Source organism: Carlito syrichta, unplaced genomic scaffold (genome assembly GCF_000164805.1).
Source record: "Carlito syrichta isolate Samal-C Ts95f unplaced genomic scaffold, Tarsius_syrichta-2.0.1 Scaffold303678, whole genome shotgun sequence".
Taxonomy (NCBI): Eukaryota; Metazoa; Chordata; class Mammalia; order Primates; family Tarsiidae; genus Carlito; species Carlito syrichta.
The window spans coordinates 558,022-570,150 of NW_007247774.1; the positions used below are offsets into that span (position 1 = coordinate 558,022).

Genomic DNA, 12,129 nt, shown 5'->3' on the forward strand with positions numbered 1-12,129 from the left:
CCCCCCCCCCCCACTTGCTGGCTGCTGCTCAAATGCCACTTCCTCCTTAGAGGGGCCATCCCCATTTCTTCCTATTTCCCATCTCAGTTTTACTCTTCTTCGTTTGGCTCTCACTCTCGGACATATGTATATTTCTCTGTTGGCCAGTGCTATGGATTGAACTGTGTTCCCCCCAACTCATAATTGAAATCTTACACCCCCAAAGTGACTATATTTGAAGATAGGTTTTGTAGGAGGTCATTAAAGTTAAATGAAGTCACAAGGTAGAGTCCCTAATCCTATAGAATTGGCCTTATAAGAAAAGAAAGATTGCTGGGTATGGTGGCTCACGCCTGTAATTCCAGCACGTTGGGAGGCTGAGATAGGAGAATCGCTTGAGCCCAGGAGTTCAAGACCAGGTTGGGCAATATAGTGAGACCGTGTCTCTACAAAAAAAAAATCAAAAAATTAGTTAGGCATGGTGGTGTGTGCCTATAGTCCCAGCTACTTGGGAGGCTGAGGTAGAGGGATTGCCTGAGCCCAGGAGGTTGAGGCTACAGTGAATCATGATCGTGCTGCTGCACTCCAGCCTGGGTGACAGAGTGAGAACCTCAACTCCAGAAAAAAAAAAGGAGAGAGAGATATTTCTGTCTCTACATGTATACACTGAGGAAAGATCATGTGAAGACAGAGCAAGGAGGAGGCCATCTGCAAACTAGAAGAGAGCCCTCACCAGAAACCAACCCTGCCGGCACCCTGATCTCAGACATCCAGCCTCCAAAACTGTGAGAAAATATATTTCTGTTGTTTAAGTCCTCCAGTCTGTGTCATTCTGTTATGGCAGCCCAGGCAGACACAGACAACTGCCTTATCATTGGTCTTTGTGGTGGAAGGGCTGTCTTGGCTGGCCCACAAGCAGCTTACAATCAAGGTCGAACATTAACCAATCAGATCTGCCTCATTTGCATGGCAGGAACCCAAATACATGACGGGAATCCTAAAACTCACCCTAACTGCAAAGAAGGTCAAACTCCAAAAGGGAGAACCTTAGGAGATTGTCCTGATGTTTTGGGGTGGATACTTTTACCCAATGTGTTCTGCTGTTGATGATCTTGGTCATCTGGTTTTCCAATTCCTATTCTATCCCATGTTGTTCTCTATATGGGTCTCCAGGGATTTGGGTCTACTTATTATCATACCTGATTGTGGAATAGTGCTTATGCATGATGGATGTACTACAGTGCGTCCTAGGGTGGGGTATTTGGTTGTTACCTTGGAATTGAACTTTAGTATCTTTGGGCAGAGTCTGCTGCCTGGAGATTGTCCCAGGAATGAAAGAGAGGATGATATTCTAGGACTCAAGTCTTGTGACAGAAGGCACCTCGGACAGAGGGTCCCAGGTTTTCTAATCTCCATTCCAGAATGGCTACTCTGGACACAGGGTGTCACAGTGAAGTGGTGAAGAGAACGGAGGGAAGAGAACCAGCAGGAGATGTCATGAATGAAGCCACCATCTCCAAGTGCTTGAATGGACCAGCTCAGGGCAGCATATCTGACCCAGGGAACTGGGTGACTACTGGTGCCATCTATCAAGACATAGGGGTTAAAATTACCCAGAAGTAGAAGATAAGGCAGGAAGACGGCGGTGTGGCCTTTCAGGGTCACACTAGAGCACTGTCTACAGAAAACTATTTACTATATTGATCGGGGTTCGAGCCCTGCATGCTTTTTATTTTTTAATTTTAAAGATGTGGGGTACAATTCAGGGTGAGGTATACAAATGTTCATTATGCAGGTACCCTTGTTGATGAGCTGTGCCCCCCCATCCCCTGGCAGCTTCCCTCAACTGCCAATCCACCACCCTCCCCTGGCAGTTTCCCATTACTGCCAGTCCCTTTCTTATAGAATTATAATTGTTCAAGTTTCGTTTATGAGTGAGAACATATGGTACTCTGTTCTTTGTTTCTACGATAGATCACACAAGTATGATCGATTCTAAATCCATCCAAGTTGCTGCAAAGTCCATATGTTTGTCCTTCTTTATAAGCCCTGTATGTTTAGATGTCAACTTGTAGAAGACTGCTCAGGGCAAAACTCCCTTTCTTCCTCTCCCCAGGTGTGGCCCTCCTCTTCTCCAGGAGTTAGTCCTGGGCCACCTCCTTTCCATCAAAGTATCTATTTGCTGTGGTTGGAATGTTTGTCTCCTTCAAAACTCATGTTGAAATGTAGTTGCCATATTAACAGTATTCAAAAGTGGTCCTGAGAACTTTAAGAGGTCATGAGAACTCTGCTCTCATGAATGAACTAATGGCTGTTATCATAGGAGTGGGTCTGCCCCCTTTCTTCTATCTTCCTCCTCCTCCTTCCTTCCCTCTCTCTCCCCCAATCCATTAGGCAGTGATACAGAGGTCCCGCCAGACGACAGTCTCTCAATCTTGGACTTCCCAGTCTCCAGAGCTGTGAACCAATACATCTCTGTCCACTACAAATTGCCTAGTCTGTGGTATTCTATACAACACAAAATAGACTAAAACAGAAAACTGGTACCGAGAATAGGGTGTTGCTATAACAAATACCTGAAAATGTGGAAGTGGCTTTGGAACTGAGTGGGTGATAGAATTTGTAGCAGACTAGAAAAAGCCTGTATTGCCATGAACAGAATATTAAGGGTGATTCTGGTAAGGGCTCAGAAAAAGAGAAAAGCTATAGGGAAAAACAGAAACTTCTTAGAGATTAATTAAGCGGTTGTGATCAGAATGTTGGCAGTAACATGGACAGTAAAAGGCAATGTTATGAGGTCTCAGTGGGAATTGAAGAGCAAGTATTGGAAACTGGAGTAAAGCCCATTCTTATTATAAAGTGACAAGGAACCTGGCTGAATTGTGTACATGCCCAAGGGCTTTATAAAAGCAAAATTTGCTGGGCTCGGTGGCTGAGCCTGTAATCCCGTGCCTTGGGAGGCTGAGGTGAGTGGATTGCTTGAGCCCTTGGGTTCGAGACCCGCCTGGGCAGCGAGACCTCATCTCTACAATAAATCAAAAAATCAGCCGGGCATGGTGGCGCATACCTGTAATTTTGGCTACTTGGAAGGCTGAGGCGGAAGGATTGCCGGAGCCCAGCAGGTGGAGGCTGCGGTGGCCGGAAGCGGCCACTGCACTCCAGTCTGGGCATTGGCATGAGACTCCAACTCGAAAAAAAAAAAAAAAAAGCAAAATTTAAGAGTGATGAACTAGGATATTTGGTGGAAGAAAGTTCTAAGCAAAATACTGAAGGTGCTGTATGGCTTCTTTTAGAAGCGCATAGTAAAACGAGAGAAGAGGGAAATGATTGAAAGACAATTAAAAAGCCATGTGATGGTGCAATTAAAAGGGAATCAAAACTTAAAGATTTGGAAGATTTGTAGCCTGACCTCATAAAAAATTTAAAAACATGCAAGGGTGTGGCCAAGCAAGGAATTAGCACGATAGAAGATAGCCAGGTGCTGCTATTCACCAAAACAATGGAAGAATGACTCTGAAGGAATTTGAGAGCTCTTAGAGGCTGCCCCTTCCCTCATGGGCCCAGAAACCTAGAAGGGCAGGATGATTTTGGGGGATGAGCCCAGGGCACATTCCATGGGCTGGCTACCCAAGGCTGCTTCGGGACTCTGCTCCCCACATTCCACTGCAGTGCTCCTAGACTGCCCCAGCTGTGGCTCAAGTGGGCCTGGGTATGGCTCAGGCCCTGGCTCCAGAGGACACACACAGTTAGCCTTAGCAGCAGCCTCATGGTGCTAATTTTACAGAGTTCAAGAGCAGTGGAGGCATGGCTACTTCCACCTAGATTTCAAAGGATGTATCAGACAATGTGGGGGCCATGGCAAAGACCTGCTTCAGGGGCAGAGCCACTACAGAGTCCCTACTGGGGCAATCAATGCCAAGTGGAGCCACAGGGGCCGGGCTGCCCTTGAGACCCCAACAGCCTGGAAGAGCTGCCTGGAAGAGCTGCCGGCACGAGATTCTAACCTGTAGAGCTGCTGCTTGGGCTGAGCCTAGCAAAAATCACAGGGCAGAGCTGCCTAGGCTTTGGGGGACCCAAGCCCTCCCCTGTTGTGCCCAGGAGGTAGGACATGGAGTGAAGGAACATTATTCCCAAGTCTTAAGACTTAATGTTGTTCTCCATGTTGGGTTTTAGTCATACTTAGGACAAGTTACCCCCTTTTTTCATGCTTATTTCTCCCTTTTGGAATGGAAACGTCTATCCCACGACTGATGACTGTCCCACCAATGTATCTTAGAAGCACTTAACTTGTTTAATTTCACAGGCTCACAACTCGAGAGAAATTTGCTTCAGGATGAATCATGCTTTGAGTCTCACCCATATCTGATTTACATGAGACTCTGGACTTTTGAGTTAACACTGGAATTGGTTAAGACTTTTGAAGCTACTGGGATGGAATAAATGTATTTTGTATGTGAGAACAACATGAATTTTGGGAGGCTGGAGTCAAATGTTATGGCTTGGATGTCTGTTCCTTCCAACACTCACGTTGAAATTAGTTGTCATTGTAATAGTACTAAGAGGTGGGCCCTTTTTTTGTTGTTTTTTTGAGTTGGAGTCTCACTCTGTCGCCCAGACTGGAGTGCAGTGGCCGCTCCCGGCCACCGCAGCCTCGACCTGCTGGGCTCCGGCGATCCTTCTACTGCCTCAGCCTTCCAGTAGCTGGAACTACAGGCGTGCGCTACCACTTAGCCCGGCTAATTTTTTGATTTATTGTAGAGATGAGGTCTCGCCAAGTTGCCCAGGCGGGTCTCGAACCCGCAGGCTCAGGCAATACACTCACTTCAGTCTCCCAAAGGCGCGGGATTACAGGCTGAGCCACCGAGACTGGCTGGCCCTTTTTTAAAAAATAACTTTTGTAAAAAAATGCTGAGTGCGGTGGCACATGCCTATAAACCAGGCACTTTGGAAGGGGTTCAAGACCAGCCTGGGCAAATTGATAAGTCCTCGTCTTTACAATAAATAGAAAAATTACCCAGGCGTGGTGGCACATACCTGTGGTTATAGTTACTTGGAAGGCTGAGACGGAAGGATCGCCTGAGCCCAGCAAGTCAATGCTGGGGTGGTCGCGAACGTACCACTGCACTGCAGCCTGGGAAACAAGAGTGAGACTGTGATTCAAAAAAAAAAAAAAAAAAAAAAAAATAAAATAAATAAATAAATAAATAAAAAACAACTTTTTTTGGTTTGTTTTTTGAGATGGGGTCTCACTATATTGGTCCAGCTCAGGCTGGTCTTGAACTCCTGAGCTCAAGCAATCCTTCTGCTTTGGTCTCCCGAGCAGCTAGGTCTACAGGCATGTGACACAGTGCTCAGCAAAAGGTGGGACCTTTAAGAAGTGTTTAGGTCATGAGGGCTCTGCTCTCATAAATGGACGGATGCCAACATTGCAGAAGCATGTGAGTTATGGTGAGAGTGGGTTTGCCCCTTCTTGATCTTTCTCTTTGCCCTTCTGCCATGTGATACTTTCTGCCATGTTACAACAGAGCAAGAAGACCTTCACAAGATGCCAGTCCCTTAATCATATACTTCCCAGCCTCTAGAACTATGAACCAGTTCCCTTCTGTTCATTACAAATTACCCAAACTGTGGTATTCTGTTACAGCACTAGAAACAGGCTAAAGCACCACTGATACCCAGAGGGCCAAACAACATCAGGTCTCGAGGCCCAGCCCACTCCTGTCTCCCTCAAAAGTCACCCATGAAGAGGGAGCTTGCCTCTCCCCTTTACTGAGCCTGGTCTAGAAGGCCCCAGGGCAGCAGCCTCTGGGCATCTGACCTCACAGGGCATGTGATGCAGGACACTCAACATGACGGTGACTGTCACATGTATCTCCCTTTCCCACTAACTTCTAGGACACAGTTAATAATATGTGACTGAGGGTGGGGGGATAGGAATTTGAGTTGGGCATTCTGGCAAGAAATAACGAGAGCAGACAGGCACCATGGCTCATGCTTGTAATTCCAGCACTTTGGGAGGCCAAGGTGGGAGGATTGCTTGAGCCCAGGAGTTCAAGACTAGCATGGGCAACATAGCAAGACCTCGTCTCTACTAAAAATAAAAAAATTAGCTGGGTGTGGTGGTACACACCTGTCATACTGGCTATTCGGGAGGCTGAGGTGGAAGGATCACCTGACCCCGAGAGGTCGAGGCTGTGATGGCTCAAAAAAAAAAGAGACAGATTCTTGTTCTGTCATTTGGGCTGGAGTGCAGTGGCATGATCATAGCTCACCACAGCCTCGAACTCCTGGGTTCAAGTGATCCTCCAGCTTTAGCCTCCAGAGTAGCTGGGACTACAGACATGCACCACTACATCTGGCTAATTTTAAAATTTTTTTGTAGAGATGGTGTCTCGCTATGTTGCTCAGGCCGGTCTCGGACTCCTGGGCTCAAGCTATCATCCTGCCTCAGCTTCCCAAAGTGCTGGTATTTCAGCTGTGAACCACTGCACCTGGCCCCACTTGGATTTTTTTAATAGACCGGAGTAGTGAGAATAGTGGCTCCCCAAATATGTCTATGTCCTAATCCCTGGAATTTAGAAATATATTTGGTCACATGGCAAAGAGGTGTTAAGCTTGCAAATGGAATTAAGGTTGTTACTCAGCTGACCTTAAAATAGGGAATTGCTCTGGATTATCCAGGTGGGCCCAGTGGAGTCACACAGGTCCTTAAAAGTGGGAAGGGGACTCAGAAGAGAACCAGAGAGACGGCAGCAGGAGAATGGCTCAGCCTGATGTGCTGCCCTGGGAGACAGAAGAAGGAGCCATGAGTCGAGGAAAGACCTCTAGAAGCTGCAGAAGGTGAGGAATGGACTCTTCCTGGGATCCTCTGGGAGGGCAGACTTGCCAGCACCTGCCTGATCTCAGCCCAGCAAAATCCGTGCAGGCTTCTGATCTACAGAACTGTGAGATAATACGTTTGCGTTGGTTTAAGGCATCATGTTTATGGGACTGTCACAGCAGTGATAGGAAATTAACACCTCCCACACTTACCAGGTCCACATGGAACTACTGATTCCCCACAAACCTGCATCCCCCTCAACATCCCCCAGTCTTCCCCATCTTGGTAAGTGGCAGCCCCACCTTCCAGGTGCTCAGGCCAATCTTCCAGACTCCCCCCTTCCTCCCACACCCCCAGGAAAACCCCCTCAGCTCTTCCTTGGAAATATCTTAGAGCCCGCCTACCTCTCCCCACCCCACTGCTGTGTCTCCCTGCTGGGTGGCCGTAAATGCCTCTGAAGGACCTGGCCTGCCACCCCAAGTCTGCTCTCGACACAGCAGCCAGGGGACCTGCTGAAATTCAAGGCTATCTCATGCCTCTGCTCAGAACCTTCCAAAGGCTCTGGATTTCTCTGACAGTAAAAAGTCAGTGTCCTTGCAGAGGCCTATCCTTAGACAGATTCTTCGAGCTTGGGTATATCCAATCATAACCAGAGCTGGTTAAGACAAGCTGCCAGGCCTGCACCCAGTTTTTGACCCGATAGGTCTGGGGTAGAGGCTGAAGACAAATCTATTTATTTATTTATTTTGTATTTGAGTCAGGTGTCACTCCAGGTGGAGTGCAGTGGCACAATCACGGTGTCACCACAGTTCCAACATCCTGGGCTCAAGCAATCCTTCCACCTCGGCCTCCCAAGTACCTGATACTACAGGTGTGCTCCACCATGCCTGGCTAATTTTTTTGGTAGAGATGAGGTCTTGCTATGTTACCCAGGTTGGTCTTGAACTCCTGGGCTCAAGCCATTCTCTTGCTCCTAAAATGCCAGGATTAGAGGTGTGAGCCAACACGCCCAGCCGTGAAGATGCACATTTCTAACAAGCTACTGGTGAGGCTGCTGCTTCTGGTCTGGGGAGCACCCTTTAATAAACCCTGTCCAGCCGGGCTCGGTGGCTCAGCCTGTAATCCTGCGCTTTGGAAGGCCGAGGTGAGTGAATTGCCTGAGCCCCACGGGTTCCAGACCTGCCTAGGCAACTTGGCTAGACCTCATCTCTACAATAAATCAAAAAAATTAGCCAGGCGTGGTAGCATGCGCCTGTAGTTCCAGCTACTTGGAAGGCTGAGGCGGAAGGATCGCCGGAGCCCAGCAGGTCGAGGCTGCGGTGGCCGGGAGCGTGCCGCTGCACTCTGGTCTGGGTGACACAGTGAGACTCCAACTCAAAATAAATAAATAAATAATTAACTCCTGTCCTTGAAGGCTTTTTACCCTCATTCTCAACCCTGGCCGCATGTGGAAGTTTCCCAAGAAATTTCTAAAAACCCCAGTGCCTGGATCCCACCCAGAGATACAGGGTTAAGTGCCTTGGGGTGGGCACAGCATGTATTTTCTAAAGTTCCCCAGATAATTCCGCAGTGCAGCCAGCTAAGAACCTCTGTCCCTATCTCCTTGCCATGGCCTTCTCACTCCTCTGCTCCACCTACACTTACCCCTGATGACACCGAACTCACTCACCTCCAGCCTCTGCGCTCTTGGAAGCAGCCTCCCAGCCCTGCTACTCTGAGTCCTGTGCTCCATGCCCATCCGGTCAGTGGCCCACACAGGACTCGGCCTCAGGCTTGCAGGCAGGGGCTGGGGCAGAGGGGACAGGAAGAGGCTCCAGTTCTCCCATTGTTGGCAAGATTTTCTCATGCGCCCCACGAATCCTCATTGAGCTGCTGCCTAGTGCCAGGCGCTGCTCTAGGCATGGGGTACTACAGAGAGCTGGGTAAAGTCTCTGCCCTCATGCGGCAGGGGATCTGATGGAGATAGACCACAGAAAGATAATGCAGAAACTAAGATACCCAGGACCTTAAGGTGGAGACAGGGCTGTGAAGAAAAATCAAGTGTGTAAGGGAGTCTCAGCTCCTGCAGGGAACGTGCCTGCCACACTGGGAGCCAGGAGAGAAAAAGGAATGAGCAAGACCCTCATGTCACCAGCACATCAAAGATGATCCTGGCCTCTGGGGGTCCCAGAAAGGCCTGTTAAGAAGAGTGATGGAGAGGTCATGGCTTCCTGGGGTACCAACCACACTCATGCCCAGGCCAGACTCCAGATGGGGAAAGGAAAAGAGGAGAGAGGGGACAGAGATGCCCTGCGAAAGGACTGGGTCCTCAGGGGCATAGCCCTGAGGAATGGTCACCCTTCCCCACCACACCCCCACCCCAGTCTCAGCACTGCCACCATGACCTCAAACAAAGCTCGATGGAAAGCCTCAGAACTGAGCCTTCAAACCTTCTGGGAAACAAACTCCCTTGAGAATCGTATTTAGCACTCCAGGAGAAAACACCAAGCATGCAATCTTGCCTGTTAATCGCAGGGGCTTTATAGACTTCCTGGACTGGGGCCCCATAGCTAAACACAACTCACAAAAAGCTGCAGCCCACGGGATGCATACCTCACTCTCTAGCCCAGGCCCCACAGGGCCCCAGTCCCAAAGCTGAGAGGAGATCCTCTTGATAGCGCTCTGGGCTGTCTCCACAACTCCAGGCTCCTTGCCCCAGCGAGGCCTATGGACACAGCCTCAGCAGCAGCCCCTTCGTCTCTGACACTCCATAGGTCAACAGGGAAGGAGAAATCCCAATTAAGCAGACAGAATGAGGCAGGCCCTTCTGCCTCCTGGAGTCCGTCACACTGAGGTTGGCCTGGCTTCCTGCCAAGCCCATGCCCTGCTGCCCGCTGATCTGCCCTGGTGGTCAGGACATCCAAGCCACCACCCCAGACTTGGCCCCCTTGTTTGTGCATCAAGGGGCAGGCTTCCTGCTCAATTACTGCTCGGGAAAAGTGATTGTGGTGACTTCCCCAGTGGGGTCAACCAGAGACAGAGACAGACAGGGGACCCAGAACAAGAGAAAGGCCTTTCGACTTCTGCATCTACTTCTAGAAGGCTGCAGGCCAAAACCCGGATCCATTAGTTCCTAACAATCCCCAGGGCATCATAACTCTGGTCTCTCACAGTTGTGAACCATGGAGGCTCAAAGAGGACAAGAGACACCACCAACCGCAAGTATGCATGCTTGGAGAGGGACTGGGGCACCAGAGTCCTTCCCGCCCCCAGCCACACTGAGGAAGGTTCACATCCAGGCTGCTGGGACAGGCTGGGCTCCTCACAGCTTGTTTGAAGTCCCTTGGACACTGGCTGGACAACTAGGACAGGCTGGGCTCCTCAAAGCTCATTTGACAGTCCCTTGGACACTGGTTGGACAAATGATGCTTTTTCCAGGCCCTCAGCTGGCTGGCATCACTCCCCACTAACAGGGAACATCTGGAGCTTAGGACTCCCTCCTTCTGATGAGGGGGGCAGAGGCTGTCTGAGTGAGAGAATGTTTTCAGCTCTGTTATTATGAGCAATCACTCATTGCCAGTATTGCTGACAACAATGGTTCACAAAGTCTGCACATTTATTACACACCAAAGACAATGCTGGGGGCCATTAAAGCCCCACTGACTGGTTAAAACCTGCCACAGCCCTCTGGGGCAGGAATGATTATCAGCCCCACTTTACAGATGGTGAAACCGAGGCTCAGAACAGTTAAGGGATTTTTATGGACAGTTTGTGAGGGTGACAGGATCCCAGCTCAGACCTGGCTGAATCTGAGGCTCTGTGTTCCTCCAGCCCCAGAATTCCTGGGAGCACACGTGGTCACATTGGTCAGAAAAGAGAAATTCTTTAGCAGGTGGAATAAACCATCTGTTGTCCTGTACATGTTACATCCACCTTGCAAAGAAATCCCTTCTTAGACTCCTCAAAGGCAAACTATAGACTGCCTCAGATCTGTGAGTCGGGCTCAGTGGAGAAGGTTTTGCAGTGCTAAGGTGAGGCTGGTGCTCCTGGCCCCTGGTGGTCCCTGAAAGACCTGGGAAACAGGGAAGAGTGATGGAGAGGTCATGGCTTCCCCGGGCACCAATCATGCCCCATGCCCACCCTCAGACTCCAGACGGAGAAAGGAAAAGAGGAGATAAGAGACAGAGATGCCCTGTAGGAGGCCTGGGTCCTCAGAGACACAGCCCTGGGGAATGCTCACCCTTCCCCACTCCACCCTGACCCCAATCCCAAGCACTGTATTTCCCAAGTTACCTCTCATAGATCCTCTCTGCCAGGGTCAGCAACCAGCCAGTTGAAGGCCCAGCTTGGGCAACTTTTCTTCCCCACTACAAACTAAAACTCAAGGTAGCACCTCTCTGAGCCACCTGGAGCAAGTTCCTTCTCTCTGGCCTCATGCACTCACCTAGAGAAAAGGTGTGTTGGAGCCCAATGGCTTCTGGGGGGTATGTGGCAATGAACGCCAGGTAAAGAGCCAGCCAGCCGTGTGCTCTGAAGGTGAAATGGAGAGGGCCTTGCTTCCTGGCCCTGACCCACTCCAGGCCTCAGCGGCCCTTCACAGGGATTTGGGGCTCACCCTGGTGCCCAAAGAACTGTTCGAGAGGCAGGGATGGGTTCTCAGTCCCTAAGACGCTGGCTTTCAGGCCCAAGAGCGGCAGCCTGGCAAGGTCAGCAGAGTGCTGAGGCGGCCAGGACGCCCATTGTCCTCCCAGCAGGTAACAAGCAGGAAAGCCAGCCCCCTCTCCACAGTCGGGAGTGCAGGGCCGCCACTGTCGCTTGGTACAGGGAGAAGCTGCACCTCATCCTGAGGGTCTCCTTCAAAATCAGGTGTGTCCTGGAGGGGTCCTAGGGAGGCCATGAGTGTCTGATTCAAGTGCAGATCTGTCCCCTCGGTTAATATTTTATTGGGACAGGAATGTGGCGCCTGCGGATTTGGTTACTGATCCCGCGGGCTTGAGCCTCGCTTGGGGAAGGGAAACGGGAGGCGGGGTGGGAGACCCAAGGGACGACCCGCCGCGCGGCAAAGGCCTCAAATCTCTCGTCCCCACCAGGTGCCCCGGACTGAGGGTCATTCCAGTCCTCTTCAGCCTGCACCACTTTCCACTCACCGGCTGCCGGGTCGGCTGTGCTCACCAGGGCCGGCTCGGACCGCAGGCCCAGGGAGGCCAGAGGCGTCCGCGCAAGGAGTCACCGGGCCCCTCGATTGTACCCACCCCACGGGCTGTGGCTCCGGCCCCTCCGGGGCTCCTCGGAGCCCGAGCCCTCTCTGCCCGCTTAGTGCCGGGCCCAGTCCTCCGGAGCCGGGAGGGGGC

General features: G+C 50.6%; 1 protein-coding gene and 1 pseudogene across 3 annotated transcripts in view; one reads left to right on the forward strand and one right to left on the reverse strand.

The window, feature by feature from the left end:
• Positions 1-12,095, forward strand: part of LOC103261407 — a 19,799-nt pseudogene extending 7,704 nt beyond the window's left edge.
• Positions 1-12,129, reverse strand: part of KCNIP3 (potassium voltage-gated channel interacting protein 3) — a 90,437-nt gene that overhangs the window by 24,799 nt on the left and 53,509 nt on the right. The window lies entirely within an intron of this gene.